General features: G+C 44.4%; 1 long non-coding RNA gene across 5 annotated transcripts in view; it reads left to right on the forward strand.

The window, feature by feature from the left end:
- The first annotated feature begins 1,183 nt into the window (after positions 1 to 1,183).
- LOC143408650 (uncharacterized) overlaps positions 1,184 to 19,915 on the forward strand; it is a 40,090-nt gene continuing 21,358 nt past the window's right edge. Inside the window, exons 1-3 of one of the 5 annotated variants that reach the window (XR_013092512.2) lie at positions 1,184 to 1,337; positions 7,181 to 7,387; positions 11,379 to 11,491. This is a non-coding gene — a long non-coding RNA (uncharacterized LOC143408650). Of the gene's footprint in view, positions 1,349 to 7,180; positions 7,388 to 11,378; positions 11,492 to 14,391; positions 19,026 to 19,915 lie in introns of those variants that run through there. The other 4 variants (XR_013092510.2, XR_013092513.2, XR_013092514.2 and 1 more) reach the window with 4 other exon arrangements.

Genomic DNA, 19,915 nt, shown 5'->3' on the forward strand with positions numbered 1-19,915 from the left:
GAGTGAGCTGTGGGGTCCCCCCTCCGCCCCAGGGAGGAAAGTCACAAGGAACATCTAGATTAGAGTGAAACTCGTGCATCTTGTCGAGGGGCCTGCTTGATGTGGAGTGAAGAGGGTGATGCTCCGACAGTGGAATGACATGAGGCGCTTCTCAGGTTGCTGCTAGGAAGAGAAGTTAGTGTTCCTTCCTCCCCAGCTGCCGCTTTCTGTCCATTTGTCTTTCCACCTCTGTGCTCACTCCCTCCCCGACCCCAGGAGAGTTCATCCTGGTCATTCCTGGGCCTCTTCACAGGAGGGCTGGGTGAGGAGCAGAAAGCGCCTCTTCCTACACCCCTTCCCTCTGTCACCCCTGCTCACAAATAAGCAAGGTTAACGCCTAGGGGTGCCAGCTTTTAAATACATTTTAAATTACTTCTTGTTAAAAAAAAAAAAAAACTAGAAAGATACAATTTTAATTAATAAAACTAAAATCACCTATAAATTCACAACCAAAAGACAACCCCTGAGAAAATGGATCTATTAATTTTTTCAAAATGTAGCTTCATATTTCAACATTCTTGAGAATCTACTGGAGACACAGCTGGTTTGTTTCTTATTTTCTTGTGTCAATAAAAATTATTTAAAAGCATAACTGTAATGGTTGCAAAAAAAATAATGGTTGGCTTCTATTATATGCTCCATATGGAAAGGATTTTGCCTAACTATTAATTGTCTTGATAGTGTGCTGGTAAACTGGCTCTCTAAAACAAAAACAAAACAACAACAACAACAAAAAAAACCAGCCTTAATTTGTAATATTTGCCAATTTCTATGATGTAAATATTCCTATCAAGGCAGATATCAAAAGTTGGCTCACAAAAATTCCAAAAAAATTTAACAATCAGGCCACTGGTATAGGCCAGTTCCCAGCCACCTCTGACTGTGTGGAGTGTTGTAAAGGGAGGGATTCCCGCCGTGGACCCTGTGTTAGATATTGTGGCATAGTTTGGCTACTAACTGTGTTAAACACTGTAAAGGTGACCTATTTCTGCCCTCAGAAGCCAACACCTACGCACCTAGCAAGAGGTTCTTGGGAACAAGGATGTGTCCTTGCAACCCACAATTGCCTTCACTCTCCTTGACATTTCCCCCAGATGCACTCCCAGCTGACCGCCTACTCCCCTGAGTAGGTCCCTACCAAGGACCTCAGAAGGAGCCTGGAGAAAACGCAGCGCGGCCTTCTCTACCTCTCTCCACACCTCTCAGCCTGGCCTCCCTGTGACTTCCCTGGGATTATGCTTCCTGCTCTTCACCGCTATCCAGTCCTGATAGGTTCCAGCTGCGTGACCTCCACTTAGGTACAGTTACAGTTAAGTATGTTTGGAACATGGAAGGGGACAGTTAATCTGGAAAAGAAAAAGAAAGAAGAAAACCACCACTAACCAGTGCATGACTGCTTTGTGGGCAGGGGAGGAGATTTCTCTTCACAGACTGCTGACAGTCCTTTTAAAAAAAAAAATCTGCAGACTGTGACATTAAGATTAAATGCAGAACCTTTTTGAAAGTTTGATTGTCTGCAGTGGGATTAGAAAGATCACCAGTAAGTGGTGGATAAGTAAGTAAGGTGCATAAGTAAACAAGTAAGACACCACTTATTTTTTTAAAATAAGTGTGTCATTTGAATTTGTTGTTTCCTGTACCATCACATTATTAGAACCCAGGTCTTCTTAGTTAAGTAGAGTTATGCAGAAATTTCAGATGCCGCCTGAATTCATCTCGCTTCCCCACGAAGGTCAAGGCAGTGCTCCCAGGTGGTGGGAATCGTCAATAAGCTTTTATTGAATTAACGAAGACTGGCGGGTACACAGCACACTGCAGTGGGGAAAGGGCTAGCTATTTGGGGGGTTAATCCTGTCTTAAAGAAAGCTTGGGAATCAGAAGGTCCTGAGCCGACTCCCAGCTCCCCGCTTGCTCTGTGAACTTGAGCTAGTCTTCTGAACTCCTGCATTCTCTGAGCAGGTGAGAGCAGTCCCTTCTCTGGTTAGGGTGGCTGTGAGTTATTTTAGTCCTCTGTATAGCACACTACCTGAGACTCAGTGCCTCAAAACAGCCGCTCATCTTGCTCTTCTGGCGGTGGGACAGGGATCTGGGGAGGAATCTGGGGCAGGGTGTCTCTGACCCACAGGCATGGCTGGGGCTGGCTGGGCTGGAGGTCCTGGCTGTAGCAAATTCAAGCATCTATAGGGGGAGGCTTGGTCTTCCCGTTCTCTCCTCTTACCCTCTAGGCCTGCCGTTCCTTATCGAGTAAGGTTGGGTTTGTTTTTGTTTTTGTACTGGAGATTGAACCCAGGGGTGTTCAACCACTGAGCCTCATCCACAGCCCTATTTATTTCCTTATTTAGAGACAGGGTCTTTCTAAGTTGCTGAGGCTGGCCTTGAACTTGCCATCCTCCTGCCTCAGCCTCCGAGTCACTGGGACTACAGGTGTGCACCACCACACGAAGCACACAACAAACCTCCTATAAAGAGCCACAAAGTAAATACTTCAGGTGTTGAGGATCCTGTTCATGACTATTACCTATGGTCCCACAGCATAAAAGCAACCACAGACAATATGTAAATAAACGTGATTCTGTTTCAATAAAATTTTATTTACAAAATTGAAATTTAATTCACATTTCATAGAATATTAGTCTTTTAATTCCCGCCCACAACCACTTAAAGCTATCCTTAGCTCAAGGATATTCCACTGGGCGGAGAAGGAGATGGCTCTCAGGCTGACCCCTGCTGTGAGGCTGGCCCTGGCTTCTTGGGCCTTCGCCTGGTGGCCCTGGAGTGGCCACACCTCCAGCAGGAGGGATCCCTAGAGGCAGGAGTGGAAGGACCTGAAGTCTTGGGCTGGAACATGGAAGTGACCAAGCGTCCCTCTTGTCAAAGCAGTCCAAGGGCCACCCAGCTTGGCGAGTTGAGAGCAAACCTTCGTCGCAGGAGATGACTGGGTCACATGCGGAGGAGCATGCAGAAGGCAGACACTGCATGGCTAGCTTGGGACCTGCCCTGTGAGGCTCAGCAACGGGGCTTGTAAAGTCCCTGCTCAAGGTGCACTCAAGGACGAGGCTACAGTAGTGTCCTCACTACCCTTGAGAGGGGAGCACACAGCCCTGAGATTCACAGGAGTTTTCTAGAGGAGAAGCCAGTGCAACTGTCAAAACAGGTTTTTTAGACACTCTGACCTGTTTCCTCAGGTGCAGGAATGAGGCTCCTAAGGGCACCTACATTTCAGCATTGTTCTGAGAAGTTAATAAAATGAAACATGAAGAGTGCCTCAGTGGAGGAGTCGTGGTGTGCATGCTCAGCTTAGTGATGACTGTGATCATGGGATTTTATGTCACGGGTTGGAAATAATTCTTTGTTTGTAGTTTTCACTGGGGTTTTACTAAAAATTATTTGAAATCACATGTAATAAAATAACCAACATAAAAATATACATCCAGTTTTATATACAGTGCAATCAAATTTGGAAATTTTCCATCTGATTTACATTTTTAACTACTAATAAACATTTTAGGTACAATTTGCAGAGATAAAGTGCTAGACAAATATAAAATATTAGACAGTGGCATTTGCATAACAAAAATAATAGAAGCTGATTCAGAATTGTAAATAGGGAGCAACCCAATACCTTTGGGTTTTGCTGACGGATATTGGTTTCAACTGGTGAGTTTCTAAAATAAGGCAGCACATGGATAAAAGGATCAAGACCCAAATAAAATCTCCAAACAACTGCAAATAAACTAGATTCCCCAGTAATAAATCTTGAATCTTGCTGTTTGATCACCCTTATCAGGCAGCAGCCTGAGAAGTTAGAAGCGCTCTCCATCCTGCCCAGAAGGTCAAGGACCCTCTCGGCCTCATCAGCTCCGCATTCCTACGGGGAGGACCCTCTGTGGAGAATGCGAAGAATGGAAGCTTCTTGGCCTGAATAAAACCACAGCTCCGCTGCTGGAGGGGCCGCGTTTCCCCAAGGCCACCAGAGGCAGCTTGCAGGAGTTTCAGAATTACACACTTTGATGCTCCTCAGCCATTAAACAATGTTTGTGGACATGAGAAAATGACCTTAACATGCTGTTAAGTGAGAAAAGCAGGCACAAGACTGTAAGGATGATGTGAAATAATTTTTACCAAGCAATGTAAGATAAATATATACAGAAAAAGCATCACAAGTTCTTGCCAAGCATAATGGAAGCTGCCTCGGTGTGGCAGGATTTAAAAGGACTTACTGACCTGTTTCCTTTGACTTTTTCTTTGTTTTCCAAGTTTTCTGCTATACATATTAGTTCTAAAATAGAAGACAATTATTTTAAAGCATAACCAAAACCGGGATAAGCCAATAATAAAGAGATACTGAATAAAAAGAACATAATTGATTTCATTTGATGGTACTTGCTACATAAATCAGTGCCCAATCTCAGAACTTCATATCTCCAAACAGCCAAGGCAGGCTATGCTAAAGATTCGGTATAATTTTTTATATGAGGTACAATGGGAAGATATTATGAACATATTATAAAGATATTAGGTATTGTTATATTTCATTAATCAAAAAAATTTTTTTAAAAAAAATGCTCACAAAATTATGGTTTCCAACATATAAAATTCTAGCAAACTTGAGTCTTGTGGTTTACTTCATTTCAGGGTCTTTTTTAAAAATATCATCATAACGAAGACTATGATGTCATTGAATTGGATCCAGGAGGTGGATTCAAAGAGGCAGTACTGGGATGGGGGGTTGCCAGCAGCAGGAAATCAATTAATGCCGCAGTCTGGCTGGGCACAATTCAGGAGCCACTTGTCAAAAGAAACGAACTTTATTTTTAGAACACACACCTCAGCACACAGCTCCTCAGGAAAAATCCTCAGAGCCCAACTGCCACCACTGGCTTCCCACAAGCCTCTCAACCTCCCCCACTCCTCCTGCTCTTGAGGCTGATTGGCTGGGTCGCATGGGCGGAGCCAAAAAAAGTCCCCCAATGAGCAGCTCCGTGGTCTGAAAGGGCGGGGAAACAGCCCAATGAGCATCACCGCAGAGGAGCCAATCAGTTGGCAGCTAGAAGTTTGCTGGGGCCACAGTGAGCCAATCATCAGCTGGCAGCTGGAAGTTTGCTGGCAGCTGGAAGTTTGCTGGAGCCCCTTCGGCTGTGGCTCTCAACAAATTAACTCAACCAATACAAAGTGAGCTACCCTTTCAGCCCCCAAGGCCTGGGTTTCTCAGCCTTCCAGCAGCTCTGGCATCATGAAGCTCCAGCTTGGCAGGACAGCCGCTACATCGTTGATGTCTCTGTCTCTGGCACCTTTGCTGACTGCCTGGTATTTCCCGGTAAATATTTGGGCAAAGAAGAGAGCCAAAGCCTTTCTCACAGGCAGCGAATGTGCTAAAATAATCCCAAGGTCTAGGATGCAGAAGCACTTGAGTTAGATTTGCACCAACACGCAGCCCATTAATTACTATTAAACAGACACAGTGATCACTATTGATAAGAAACAAGCGTCACTTTCTTACCTGTACCCTGTGTTTGCTTAGTCACTGACCGGTTACCATTCATGGGCCATAGTGCCAGAAGGAGAAGTGGACCCTGTTTTACGGGCAATGCTGCAAATTCTCCAACAATCCCTGTGTCAAGAGCAGTTGTGTCTTGTAAGTGCAAGTCCCTATGAATCCCCCAGGATAGAAAACTGGCCCTATTGATCCAACATGAAAAGCAAATCCAGGAAGAAGGAACCTTCCTGTGCATGGAGAGGCACCTGACCGCCACTCGGGGTCCCTTGTGCATTGATTCCACAAACACTCAGAGGCCAGCAGTAAGCAGCTCTGCACCTGGTTCTCTGCAGGTCAGGTTGTAAAAGACAGACCCCTAACCCTCGACAAGCTCACCCCGTGTGCCAAGGTGCTTACCCCATGTGCCAGTGTGCAGTCCTGTTAGTGCAGGCAAGTCCTCTTTCAAATAAATAATATAAAAAGGAACAATTCCACCCCAAGAAGTGGCCTACCTACTTCAAGAAATAGTTGAAACAGTTTAATTTCTTTGTGATTTTTTTTTTTTAAAGCAATGTAACTCTACAGAGTTCCACAGGGAAGATTTAAATTGTTAAGCTTGGGCACAAGGTAGAGTTCCAGTGCTCTTCCTCAATACACTAGGTATTCAGAAGAGAGCCAGGTTTCTGAAGAGGACACAGGACCCATGCGGGCAGTGTAAAGGCGCTAATTGACAGTGAACAGCAGCTCATTGAGGTGCCGGACGCTGGACCCCAGCGCAGCTCCAAGGGGACTCGAGACACAGACGGCTTGCATACGGAAGCCCGGGGACGCTCTGGGTCTTCTCTGGGTCTGGATTCCCTAGTCCTCCCCGTGGCGCCCCCTCCTTTGCCCCGTGGCCGTGCTGTCAGTTGTTCTCTAACAGTTTGGCAGCATGAGCAGATTTTCATCAGACACCAGTGAGGCCCTGAAACGCCTATTCCAGACAGACACCCTGTCACCAGGGCAGAAAAGCCACTTGCAGAGGATCCAGGCAGGGGAGCTCTGCCAGCCCCCCAGCCCAAGGAAGAGCAAGCCCTGGGAAACCAAGTAACAGTGTCTAGGCCCAGCCCATCCCTTATTCTCTATTCTTTTTTTTTTTTTTTTCTATCCTCTTATTATTCAGATTAGGCTTCAACCCCATGGTGGATTGTCAGACTCCTAGCAGGATAAGATCTGTGGCAAGAACAGAGAGGTCCTAGACTGGAGGATCCAAAAAGATGCCACAGGCGGGACGTGTCCACATGCGCATGTGCTCTCGTTTCTTAAAAGAGAGAAACAGATATGGAGAATATCCTCACACACACACACACACACAGCCAGATAAAGGTGATGAGCACTAAAACTGCAAGCAGAAGGCCCACCGAAATAGGCCCAAAAGTGAACGTGGAAAATGAGGTGTGATGAATTGCGAAAGGCATCGGGGCAACACAGAGAAAAGCAGGGAAGTGGGATCGTAAAATCTACATAGAAACAGGCAGACATGAGGAGAAGGTCTGCAGCTTGGAAATGCAGGGACTTAGAAGATGGGAGGAGAGACGGCTGGAGAGAATTAGAAAGAAAACTAAAGGGGAGCTTCACATAGTGCCTAAGATAATCCTCAATTTCACTCCCCCCAAAACCATGAAGAAAAAGGAGAAGAAATAGCCCATGGCCTAGAAGAGTGACTGCAGGGGACGTCTCGGAGCTGCACCTTCAGGTGTCAGGACCCTCAGGGAGCTGCTCCTCTCCTTCACTGAAATCCCACAGAAAAGCTCTACCTCCAGCCCGTCTTGGGGTGAGGCTCTGGTGGTGTCTGCGTCTGAATCAGGAAGCCCAGGAGTCTCTGCTTTCAGGGTAAGACAAGCTATTCCTGGCTGCCTGGAATGTGGCAGAGTGAGGTCCCCAGCCAGGCCCAGCACACGTCAACCCTCCGTCCACTCCGTCCGTCCTGTGACAAGGGCCACTCTGGGTCATCTGTTTGGGGACCTGGTGTCGCTGGGGTAATGAGGCTGGGGTCGCTGGTGCTGCTTGGGTGGTGTGTCTGAGGTCTGAAGTCTGTGGCAACAGGACAGACTCTGGGAAAAGCCAGGCTCTGTGGAGCTTAGGTGAGGACAGCAGAGTGTAGAACCAGGAGGTGGCCTGCAGGGACCCCAGGCCAAAGCCTGCCCTTCCCCTACCCCAACTTCAGGATGGGGACGTGGGGCCGACTGGGCTCAGGACTGCATAAGCCATGGAATGATGAGTGAGATGCACCCAACCCCAGAGGGAGGCCGTCACCCGCTCTCCTGACATTCCAGCCACTGGGGCAGGATCCACGAAGGCCACAGCCTAAAGACGGTGGCCTTTGACATCAGCGCCCCTTTACCCATCGCTGTCTCTCACTATTTGAGGAAAGCATCTGCAGGGCAGGGGCCGTGGGCGCGTCCCTTGAAGGCAGCATTGTCCTATGAGGGCAGCTCCAGCTCATAGCAGTGTCCAGTGGAAGTTCCAGGGGCTGACTGCCCTTGTGTGTTCCGTCCCCTGCCATCAAAGTCCTGGCAGAGCAGTAGTCAGTGGACATCGAGGAGCCTGTGTTGACACACGGATGGCACCAGGAGTCAGAGGTTTCCTTGGGGTTCCTTGGTGTCCAACATGCCGGGGGTTTGGGCAAGGGTGTGTGGCAGCGTCCCCATGCCATACGGCATTCCACTGCCCGAAACCCTGTCCTCTGCTTGCCGCCCCTCCCCCTCCAAACTCTGGCCTCGCTGGTGCTGCCCACCTCCAAGCTCTGCCCTTCCTGGCACCTTGGGCAGTCAGAGGCTTCCCTCTGGAGCATTCGGGTGGCCGCGCTCTCCCTGCAGCAGGCACCGTGCTCTCTCCTCTCCTGGGAGCATCGGGTGCCTGCTCACTGTTTGCTACCCCAGTTCATTCACCCACTCGCCTGCAGGAAGTCATCTTGCTGGTTGCTTCAAGCTTCTGGCAATTGTGAATAAAAACTCTGTGAATGCTCATGATCTATGTGGCCATAAAGTGCTTTTTGGGTGCAGGTTCACAGACAGACCTGAATTTCTTGGATAAATACCAAGTAGGTCAATTGCTGGATCATATGGGCAGAGTCTGTTCGGTTTTGTAGGGTGTTTTTTTGTGTGTGTCTGTGTGTAGGGGGATTGAACTCAGGGCCTTGTGCATGTGAGGCAAGCACTCTACCAACTGAGCTACATCCCCAGCATCTCTGGTTTTGTAAGAAACTGCCAAATTGTCTTTCAAAGTAGCTGTGTCATTTAGCATTCCCAGAAACAATAAAGGAGAGTTTCTTGCTCCACACCCTTACCAGAATTTGGTGCTGTCAATGTTTAGGATATTGGACCTTTGAATCGGTGTGTAGAGGCATGTTGTTTTTAATTTGCGATTCCCTAATGACATACAATGTGGAGCATCTTTTTATGTGTGTATCTGCCGTCTCTAGATCTTCTATGGTGAATCCCTCTTCTCGATCCACTAACACAGCTCACAGCCCACGTGTGAACATGAACAATATCAGCAAACACTGGCAAATGTCCCCTGGCATTAAAAATAGCCTCGTTTGAGAACTTCCAAAGAAATAAATCAGTAATGGTGAAATTTAAGTCAAGAATGAGGAAAGAGAGGTGTAGAAATAGTTTGTTTCGAAGTCCTTCCCAGTGCTCCAGAGCCACAATAGTAGGTTCAGACTGATATGATCCTGCTGGGTATGGGATCGACATGTCTACACTCATGGTCCCAGAAAGGTATTGACTGTCCCCTTTTGTTTTCCAACACATCCAGCTTACACGATGCTCTCCACCTCCACCAGTCGCCCCTCTGAGCACAGAGGCCTGGCTTGGCCTCTGTGGATGCTCTCTGGCCTGGGGTCCCCGGGGTGCTATCTGCTGGGGTGCAGCTGCAAACCTGGCCACTGTGTGTGTTACACTCACGTGTTCTCAGCAGAAAGTATGGGAGCAGGAGCTTTCCTAGAAGGCCTTGCTGGGTGCTTTAGACACTGGAGTGTCAGGCAAGAGAAGGGAGGTAGGAGCAAGCGCTCTGTGCGTGTGTATCTGACCCATCAGGGTCTGGGGGCTGCTTGTCCTCCTTGTGCACTAGAGGCAAATTCACCACGGTGTAACTCGACAGTTGCTGTGTAATTGTAACAGCTGCTGAAATCTGTACCATCAGACCACACTTCATGCAGTTTATGTCAGAAGGATGCAATGCAGGTCAAAGTCAAGGCAGGAACAAAGTGACCCAAAGAGACCCTGTTTATTTCAGGTACGTTTGCAAGCAGTCATAGTCCTCCTTCGGTTTTCGTTTTGGAGAGAATACAAACACCAGACAATAACACTTAAAAATGCTCTTTAACATCAGCCTTCTTTTTTGGAGGACAGAGGATAAAGAGTCATTATTTAGCTATTACCATTAAACTCAGGATTGCTACTGCAGCTAAACAAAAACCCTGACTTCCTGCCAGCCAAAGCAAAGAATAAAATAAGAATTAAAAGCGAATCATTCATCTGCACTTACTATATTTAAATTTAAGGAAGTCTTACATCAGGAGAAACAGCTGTTTTTCTAGCTGAAGCAATGGAACGGGAATTTAGGGAAGTGTGCTTTCTGTAAGTGAAACTGAAAGGCAAAATAAGCAGTATCTGTACAAGTGCTGGACAATGATGGCCAAGTATCTTCTTGTGACAGTGATTTCTCCTACTGGTCCCCACATGTTCCAAGGGCGGTGTGCGAAGCCCTGCTGGCAGCAGCTGTTGCCCTGAGCATTGACGTGGGTGCTGTTATGGCCAACTGACAAGGAGGCGGGAGAATGCACACGCAGGGAACTACTGCAAACCTGTGTGGCTGGCACTGCTGCAGGCACCTGAGTGACTGCAGAACCCGTGGTGTGGCTTCCTGGTGATGCTGCCGCAGGGTCAGAGCTTGCTGATGCTAGAAAAATGCCTTGTGAGTGCACACCACAGACGCCGCGGTGGATGCTCCCCTCAGGATGTTCTTAGATACTGCTGAGAGCAGTGTCAGCAGAGCACTCAAGGCAGCTCTGTCCACCTAAATGGCCATGTCCAACTGGACTGACTTCCTTCCTTCCTCCCTCCCTCTCTCTCTCTCTCTCTCCTGCAGTAATAGGTATTGAACCCAGTGGTGCTCTGCCACTAACTGTATCCCCAGTCTCATTTTTTTTCTTTAGACAGGGCCTCGCTAAATTGCTGAGGCTGGCCTAGAACTTGCGATCCTCTTGCCTCAGCCTCCCAAGTTGCTGGGATGGCAGGTGTGCACCACTGCTCCTGGTTCATTCATACTTTCAACATAGTCATAGAAAACATTGACTGACTTCAGAGGCAGAATTCTGGAGGCTTATGAGATGCATGCATGTCAGGAAGGCTATTTGGATACCGCACTGCCCTTTTGAAAGAGGACCTCTTAAATTGAATGTAAGTGATGCAGAAACGCAAAAATTACATTTCCTTTGAAGAGCAAGGGTTGGAAACTCCGTAGAAAAAAACACATGCTAGTCACGCCTTCCTCCTGAGACCAGGTTCGTTTGGGTTCTGGTTTAGCGGGCACAAAGGGGGCTCAGTGAGGTTTCAGGACACAGGACTAATAAAAGGGAACAAGGAGGGACCAAGATGAAGTCACGCAAAGTGGTGCCGTTCGATGCCAGGCTGAATGGAGTAAGCCAGGTCAATCCAGGGAGTGGCAACAGCCCTCTGGGGGGATGGGTTGGGCTGTTAAGTGCTAAGCCTAGAGGAGGCTAGGAGGGAAAAGGCAGCTCCCTCCCTCTGCTGGAGCACGTGGGAAATGGACTCATTTTTGGCTGCACTACTTTTCTGTTTATCTTCCTGATTAGTTGTGAATTCTTCTTCCAACTCCGAGTCTTCCTAGCCTGTGGGTTCCGCTTGTCTTTTTGGATTAGATTCTCTTCAAGACCAGGACCCCTGGAATCCCAGCTGCATTTCCAAGGTAATTTCTGCAGGAAAGCAAGTTTGGCACATTGGATTCACAGGCCACGGCCATGGTGGGAGCAGGAGGGGGAGAGGGCAGCCCACTGGTCTGGGACGGGCACCTGGAACTTCTGGTAGTAATGTTTTGAAACTTACTCATTATCCAGACATGGGACAAACTCCAGTGAATCACTAACACTCCATGCAATGAACTTGGGAAGACCTCTAACCACAGGGTCTCCTGCGCAAGAGGGTCTCCGTGGTGTTCCTGTATTCAGGGATTTGTAGGTGGGTGGAAATTTAAGGACCTAAAGGAAGAGGCCATATGTGCGCTGTAAGCCTTGGGTCCTCTTCCTCTTCCCTAGAGTCACTGAAGGAAGCCTTGGGCAGGCAGAGGCACTGCAGTGGTGAGAGCCTGGCACAGGGTTGGCGAGGACACCAGGGACACTCAAGGCAACCTCTAACTCCTAAACCACAGATGGTTAAAGACAGGATGGAGCGCTGACCCAGCTTGCCAAAGGGAAGCCTGGCCCCAGGCAGCACCCAGACTGGGTCTGGCCTTTCTCCAGGGAAGCTCTCAGAGTGAGGTGGGGGCAGCCTCCGGTGGATCCAGGAAGCAGAAGGCACAGGCACTGCAGTGGCTGACCCTCCCAAGGCTTTGGGGACATTTACTCAGGTGGGAAGGGCTGGCGTGGTGTTATCAGAGCTTTGTTTGACGGGCGGTCGGTCCAGGCAGTCATAATTCTCCTGACGTCATGGGATCTTCATGGGCAGCTTGTTGGAAAAGGCCAGGGGATCCCGCCACCCTGTGTTTGAGAACTTCTTTAAGGGTCACCTCGCAGCTGTGTAAATACACTATCAGGAAAACGTCCTTGTGTACTCTTTGTGCTACTGGTAAAGCATGAAAAGCAGGATTATTCTCAGTAAAAATTAAACCCTCAGGACCGACTATGGCAGTTCTCAGGTGACTTGATTTGTTTCTCAACTTCCATTATTTGCAGAACATTTTTTCCAGCTTACATGTCACACGTTACTTTTATTTCACTTACAGTTCTGTAAGATTTAACAAATGGGTGAAGTCCATTTGTAACCACCACCGCCATCGGAGTCCATGGTGACGTTCTCCTCCCACGCCCCTGATGTTTCCTCCTCTAGAGTCAAACCCGCCACCCTCGTCCAGCCACTTGCAATTCCATCCTGGGGCTTTTCCAGAATGCCACTTAAACTGAATTCTAGGTGACAAAGCCTTTGAGTCTGACTTCTTTCGTTTAGCGGAAAGCATTGGAAGACCATTAGTGTTGCTGTAAGGGTCAGTAGTCCCTTCTTGATATATGTGAGTACTATTCCATTTTTAAGGGCCATGGTTTGTTTATCCATCCACCCAGAAAAGGGCATGTTGGTAGGTAGAGTCCAGTTGTTGGCTATTATGAATAACTATAAATATTTGGGTACAGGTTTTTATGTAAATTTGAATTTTTATTTCTCTGGAATAAATACCTAAGAGAGGGATCACTGAGTCACATGATATGTGTGGATTTAATTGCGAAATAAACTGCCAGATTTTCCAGAGTGGCTATAGCATTTTGCATTCCTACCAAAAAAGAATGGAGTCCAGTTGCTCCCCACCACAGTCAGCCCTTGAAAACTTCAGTGTTGCTTTTGTTTCTCGTCATTCTAATGAGTGTGTGGTAATATTTAATTGTGGTTGGAATTTCATTCCCCAATGACTAATGCACACATGAGCATTTTTCATGAACTACTTTGCTATTATATATGATATATATAATAATATGATACATATGGTATCTGTTCAAATGTTTTGCTTCATTTTATTAGGTTGTTTTCTTTTGCTAAATTTTACAGGTGATTTACATTTATTTTCTGGGTATAAGTTCTTTTTAGATGTATGATTTCTGAAAGATGTATCCAAGTCTATAACTTGTTTTTAAGAGCATCATTTTCAAAGCAAAATTTTAATGTTCTTAAAGACAAATATATCAAGTATTATTTTGTGGATCATGCTTTTGGTGTTTTATTTAAGAACTCCTTGTCTAGCCCAAAGTCATGAAGATTTTATCTTCTGTTTTCTTCTAAACTCTGTAGAGGACAGATACAGTGGTACATGCCTATAATTCCATCAACTCAGGAGGCTGAGGCAGGAGGATCACAAGTTCAAGGACAGTGTGAGCAACTTAGTGAGACTCTGTCTCAAAATAAAAAATATAAAAAGCTGGGCATGTATCTCAGTGATAGAGGATCCCTGGATTCAATCCTTGTACCACAAAAGTAAATAAATAAACAAATATAGTTTTATTTTTTATATATTGATCCATATCCCATTTTGTCTTAAAACTTTTGAAAGAATTTTTAGACGATGTTACTTGTTCATTGAAACCAGCATGGCCATTTACCTTTGGTCCTGATAGATGAGCTTAGCCGTTAGTTCTATCAGATGATTCATGCTCTTAATCAATCAACAGTATTGATGACGCATTTCACATTCATTACTGCCTCTGAGCAGTTGAGAACAACCCTGGTTGGATACCCTGTGTTCCCAGCTCTTGTTCCTAATCTCACTGTCTTTAGTTATTTCCATGGATCTGCAGTTATTTTCTAAAAAAATCAAAAAAACACTCAATTTTTAAAATATTTTTTAATTGTAGATGGACACAAGACTTTTATGTCATTTACTTATATGTGGTGCTGAGGATCGAACCCAGTGCCTCACACATGCCAGGCAAGTGCTCCACCACTGAATCCGAACCCCAGCCCTACAGTAATTTTCATTAGCAGAATGTAATCAAGGCGTGTAGAGTCCAAAAGAGGGCGGGGGATAACTGTCTTATATCTTTTCTCAGTAAAATTCCATTTTTTTTCCTTTTTGACATGTGTATATATATATATATATACACATATATTTAATCTGAACAAAATGAAGAACAAAAATGGAAGCAGTTTTTTGCATAATTTAAATTTACAAAGTTCTCCAGTCCTCTACATCTTGATCTTATAGATTCAGAGTTTTACTTAGAGCTAAGAAGAGCTTCGAGGTCACTCTTCAGTCCACTTTATCAAGTCCACAGATATTTTTCCTGAGCACCACCTGTGAGCCAGGGACTTTGTACAGTCCGGATAAGAAAATCAACTTCCGGGCACGTAAAGGTAGCTGTCAGTAGCCCGTGGCTTATCCAGGCGCCTGCAGTTGCAGTCCTCAGAGTTCTGTCCTCCCCACCTGCCTCCACACGCTTGCCAGTTCACTGCTGTCTTCCCTGCCTGCCCCTGCAGCAGTCCCCGCCCAGTGGGAATGACAGGGCACGCATGGTTCCCAGGAGGAGACTTAGCTCAGGGAAGTGACATGTGGGAGGAAATTTGCTGGAAGTGAGTTTATAGAGTTTTGAAAAGAAGGTTGGAGGTTGGAGAAAACCCTGGGGCTGCATCTGGGATGAGAGTTTTAAGAAGAGAAGCTGTGATTTGGGGTTTTTGAAAGGGAGGTTTATAGTTACCAGGAGGTAATAGGGGAAGATGTTAGTGGTTTGGGAGCAAGTTAAAAGAAAAGCTAGGAGAAAGAAGAGGGGTTTAGGAAGTAGCCTGAGGATCTGGGCTAAGATGTCTTTGTCTTAGACTCCAGGTCACAGATCAGAAAGACACATTTTTAAAACATACTTAAAAGAACAAAGGTACAGTTTTGAATATTATGCAGTGTTTTTTAAAAATATTTTTTGTTTTAATTAGTTATATATGACAGTAGAATGCATTTATGCACTTTGATATATCATACATAGATGGGATGTAATTCTCAGTTTTCTGAGTGCACATGTTGCAGAATTATATTGGTCATGCAGTCACATATATACATACAATGATAATGTCTGTTTCATTCTACTGTCTTTCCTATCCCCTCCCCGCCCCTCCCTTCACTTCCCTCTTCCTAATCTATGGTAATGACGTTCTTCTCTAGTGCCCCCCACCTTGCCTTATTGTGAATTAGCATCCACATATTAGAGAAAACTTTCGGCCTTTGGTTTTTCAGGATCGGCTGTTTTAGTGAACATGATATTCTCCAGCTTCATTCATTTACTGGCAAATGCCATAATTTCATTCTTTTTTGAAGCTGAGAAATATTCCATTAAATATATATACCACATTTTCTTTATCCATTCATTTATTGAGGGACACCTAGGTTGGCTCCATAGTTTAGCTATTGTGAATTTAGCTGCTATAAACATTGACATGCCTACATTACTGTAGTATGCTGATTTTAAGTCCTTTGGGTATAAACTGAGGAGTGGGATAGCTGGGTCAAATAGTGGTTCCATTCCAAGTTTTTTGAGGAATGTCCATACTGCTTTCCAGAGTGGTTGTGCCAATTTGCAGTTCCACTAGCAACGTATGAGTGTACCTCACCAACATTTATTGTTGACTATATTCTTGATGATTGCCACTCTGATAGGAGTGAGATGAAATCTTAGTGTAGTTTGATTTGCATTTCTCTAATTGCTAGAGATGGTGGACAGTTTTCATATGTTTGTTGATCAATTGTAATTCTTCTTCTGTGAAGTGTCTATTTAGTTCCTTAGCCCACTTATTGATTGGGTTATTTGTTGTTTGGGTGTTAAGTTTTTCGAGTTCTTTATATACTCTAGAGATTAATGCTTTATCAGAGGTGCATGTGGTAAAGATTTTCTCCCAATCTGTAGGCTCTCTCCTTTGCTGAGAAGAAGCTTTTAAATTTGAATCCATCCCATTCATTGATTCTTGAGCTTTAGGAGTCTTGTTAAGGAAGTCAGATCCTAGGCCAACATGGTGAAGACTTTTTTCTTCTATTAGGCACAAGATCTCTGTTCTAGTGCCTGAGTCTTTGGTCCCCTTTGAGTTGAATTTTGTGCAGGATGAGAGATAGAGGTTTAATTTAATTTTTGCTAAATATGGATTTCCATGTTTGCCAGCACCATTTGTTGAATAGACTATCTTTTCTCTATTGAATGTTTTTTGGCACCCTTGTCTAGTATGAGATAATCATATTTATGTGGTTTTGCCTCTGTGTCCTCTATTCTGTATCATTGGTCTACAAGTCTATTTTGGTGCCAATAAAATGCCTTTTTTTGTTACTATAGTTCTGTAGTATAGTTTAAAGTCTAGTATTGTGATGCCTCCTGCTTTACTTTTCTTGCTAAGGATTGCATAGCTATTCTAGGTCTCTTATGTTTCCAAATAAATTTTTTGATTGCTTTTTCTATTTCTATGAAGAATGTCATTGGGATTTGAATAGGAATTGCATTAAATCTGCATAATGCTTGGTAGTATGGCCATTTTGAGAATACTATCTGCCTATCCAGGAGCATGGGAGATCTTCTGAGGTTTTCTTCAATTTCTTTTATTAGCGTTCTGTAGTTTTCATTGTAGAGGTCATTCACCTCTTTTGTTAGATTGATTCCCAGGTATCTTATTTTATTTTTTGAGGCTACTGTGAATGGGGTAGTTTTTCCTAATTTCTCTTTCAGTGGATTCATCATTGATGTATAGGAATGCGTTTGATTTATGGGTGTTGATTTTATATCCTGCAACTTTGCTGAATTCATTTTTTAGTTATTGTATTCCAGAAGTTTTCTGGTGGAATTTTTTTTAGATCTTCTAGATATAGAATCATGTCATCCACAAATAGTGATAGTTTGAGTTCTTCTTTACCTATTTGTATCCCTTTAATTTCTTTCTTTTGTCTAATTGCTCTGGCTAGAGTTTCAAGGATGATGTTGAATAGAAGTGGTGAAAGAAGATATCCTTGTCTTGTTCCAGTTTTCAGAGGGAATACTTTCAATTTTTCTCCATTTAGAATGATTCTGGCCTTGGGTTTAGCATAGATAGCTTTTACAATGTTGAGGTATGTTCCTACTACCCCTATTTTTGTCTGGTGTTTTGAACATTTGTCAAATGCTTTTTCTGCATTTATTGAGATGATCATATGATTCTTGGTTTTAAGTCTATTAATATGATGAATTACATTTATTGATTTCTGTATGTTGAACCAACCCTGTATCTTTAGGATGAACCCAACTGATCATGGTGTACTATATTTTTAATGGTTTTGTATGTGATTTGCCAGAATTTTATTGAGAATTTTTGCATCTATGTTCATCAGGGATATTGGTCTGAAGTTTTCTTTCCTTGATGTGTCTTTGTCTGGTTTTGGAATCAGGGTGATATTAGCCTCATAGAATGAGTTTGGAAGGTTCCCTCCTTTTCTATTTCATGGAATACTTTGAGGAGTATTGGTGTTAATTCTTCTTTGAAAGTCTTATAGAACACAGTTGAGAATCCATCTGGTCCTGGGCTTTTGGTGGTGTTTTCTATTTCATTACTTGAAATTGATCTGTTTAAATCATGTATGACCTCCTCATTCAGTTTGGGTAGGTCACATGTCTCCAGAAATTTGTTGACGTCTTTGATATTTTCTATTTTGTTGAAATATGAATTTTTAAAATAGTTTCTAAATATCTTCTGTATTTCAGACATGTCTGATATGATATTTCCTTCTTCATCCTGTATTTTAGTAATTTGAGTTTTCTTTCCTTTCATTAGCATGGCCAGAGGTTTACCTATTTTATTTATTTTTTCAAAGAACCAACTTTTTGTTTTGTCAATTTTTAAAATTGTTTCAATTTCATTGATTTTAGCTCTGGTTTTAATTATTTCCTGCCTTCTACTGCTGTTGGTGTTGATTTGTTCTTCTTTTTCTAAGGTTTTGAGATGTAGTGTTAGGTCATTTATTTGCTGACTTTATATTCTTTTAGTCACTGTGCTCAATTCGATAAACTTTCCTCTTAGCACTGCCTTCATAGTGTCTCAGAGATTTTGACATGTTGTATCAGTGTTCTCATTTATCTCTAAGAATTTTTTATTTCATCCTGATTTGTTCTACTATCCATTCATCATTCAATTGTGTATTATTTAGTCTCCATTTGTTACAGTAACTTCTATTTTTTATTTTATCATTGATTTCTAATTGCATTCCATTGTGGTCTGATAGAATGCAGGGTATTAACTCTGTTTTTTTTTAATTTACTGAGTTGCTTTGTGGCATAATATATGGTCCATTTTAAAGAAGGAGCCATGTGCTTCTTAGAAGAAAGTATATTTTCTCATTGATGGATGAAATATTCTATATATGTCTGTTAAGTCTAAATTATTTAGTTCTGTAGTTTCGTTATTTAGTTTTTGTTTGGAAAATCTGTCTAGTAGTGAGAGAGGTGTGTTAAAGTCACCCAGTATTATTGTTTTGTGGTCTATTTGACTCTTGAAATTGAGAAGAGTTTGTTTGATGTTCATAGATTCTCCATTGTTTGGGGCATAAATATTTATAATTGTTATGTCATGCTTATATGTACTTCCATTGAGAAGTATGAAATGTCCTTCTTTGTCTCTTCTGATTAACTTTGGCTGGAAATCTACATTATCTGAGATGAGAATGGAAACCCCTGCTTGTTTATGCAATCCAGAAGAGTGATAAGATTTTCCCATTCTTTCACCTTCAGCCTGTGGATGTCCTTGCCCATGAGGTGAGTCTCTTGAAGACAGCATATTGTTGGGTCTTGCTTTTTAACCCAATCTGCTGGTCTGTGTCTCTTGATTGACGTATTTAGGCCGTTAACATTCAGGGTTATTATTGGAGGTCTTTTCACCGGGCACGGCCTTGGCTACCTCTGATGCTACCTCTGTGGTTGCTGCCACTGACACACGGGGTCTCCTGTCCAGTCAATACCTGCCTGCACCACTACCGCCATTGCTGCTGCCTCTGACGCCGCTGCCATCCTGAGGTCACCTCGAGGTCTTCTTTCTGGGTGCTGCTGCCACCAAAGTCACTGCTGCCTCCCACACAACTGATGTCAACACCACTGCTGCCCCCAGAGATCGCCTGGTGACGTTGTCCCCACAGCCAGTTGCAGCCACCACTGACACTGTTTCACTACCCGCTGCTGCTGACCCGCTGCCTGGTGCCACCATCACCGCTGCTACCACTTCCTGGGGGACTGCTGCAGGCAGACTCCAGGTTTGGCTGCATGTGGCTGCACCCAGGGCCTGGGCCCGTATATCAGCAGGTTGACCACTACAAGAGCCTCTGTCTGGGGATTCCACCTGGGACCTGCAGGTCCAGTGTCGGGGTGCCTGTGGGTTTGGAGAAGCCTGGAGTCTTTCTGCTGAGAGTGCTGGTGGCCCTTATCTTGCTGCTGCATCTCAGGTTGCCCCTTTGCAGAAGTCTATCCCTGTCTGCAAGTGGGAGCAGCACTGAGATCTTGGGACTGCAGCATGGCTAAGCCTGAGATATTGGAGCCCAGATCAATGAGATGGAGACTGGGTTTGCGAGGGCTGATCTGGGTTTGGTGATCCCGAGAGATGGCAGAGACAGGGCTGAGAATCTGTTGAACACTGACAGAGACAGTTCGACTTT

The sequence above is a fragment of the Callospermophilus lateralis genome, chromosome 10, assembly GCF_048772815.1.
Source record: "Callospermophilus lateralis isolate mCalLat2 chromosome 10, mCalLat2.hap1, whole genome shotgun sequence".
Taxonomy (NCBI): Eukaryota; Metazoa; Chordata; class Mammalia; order Rodentia; family Sciuridae; genus Callospermophilus; species Callospermophilus lateralis.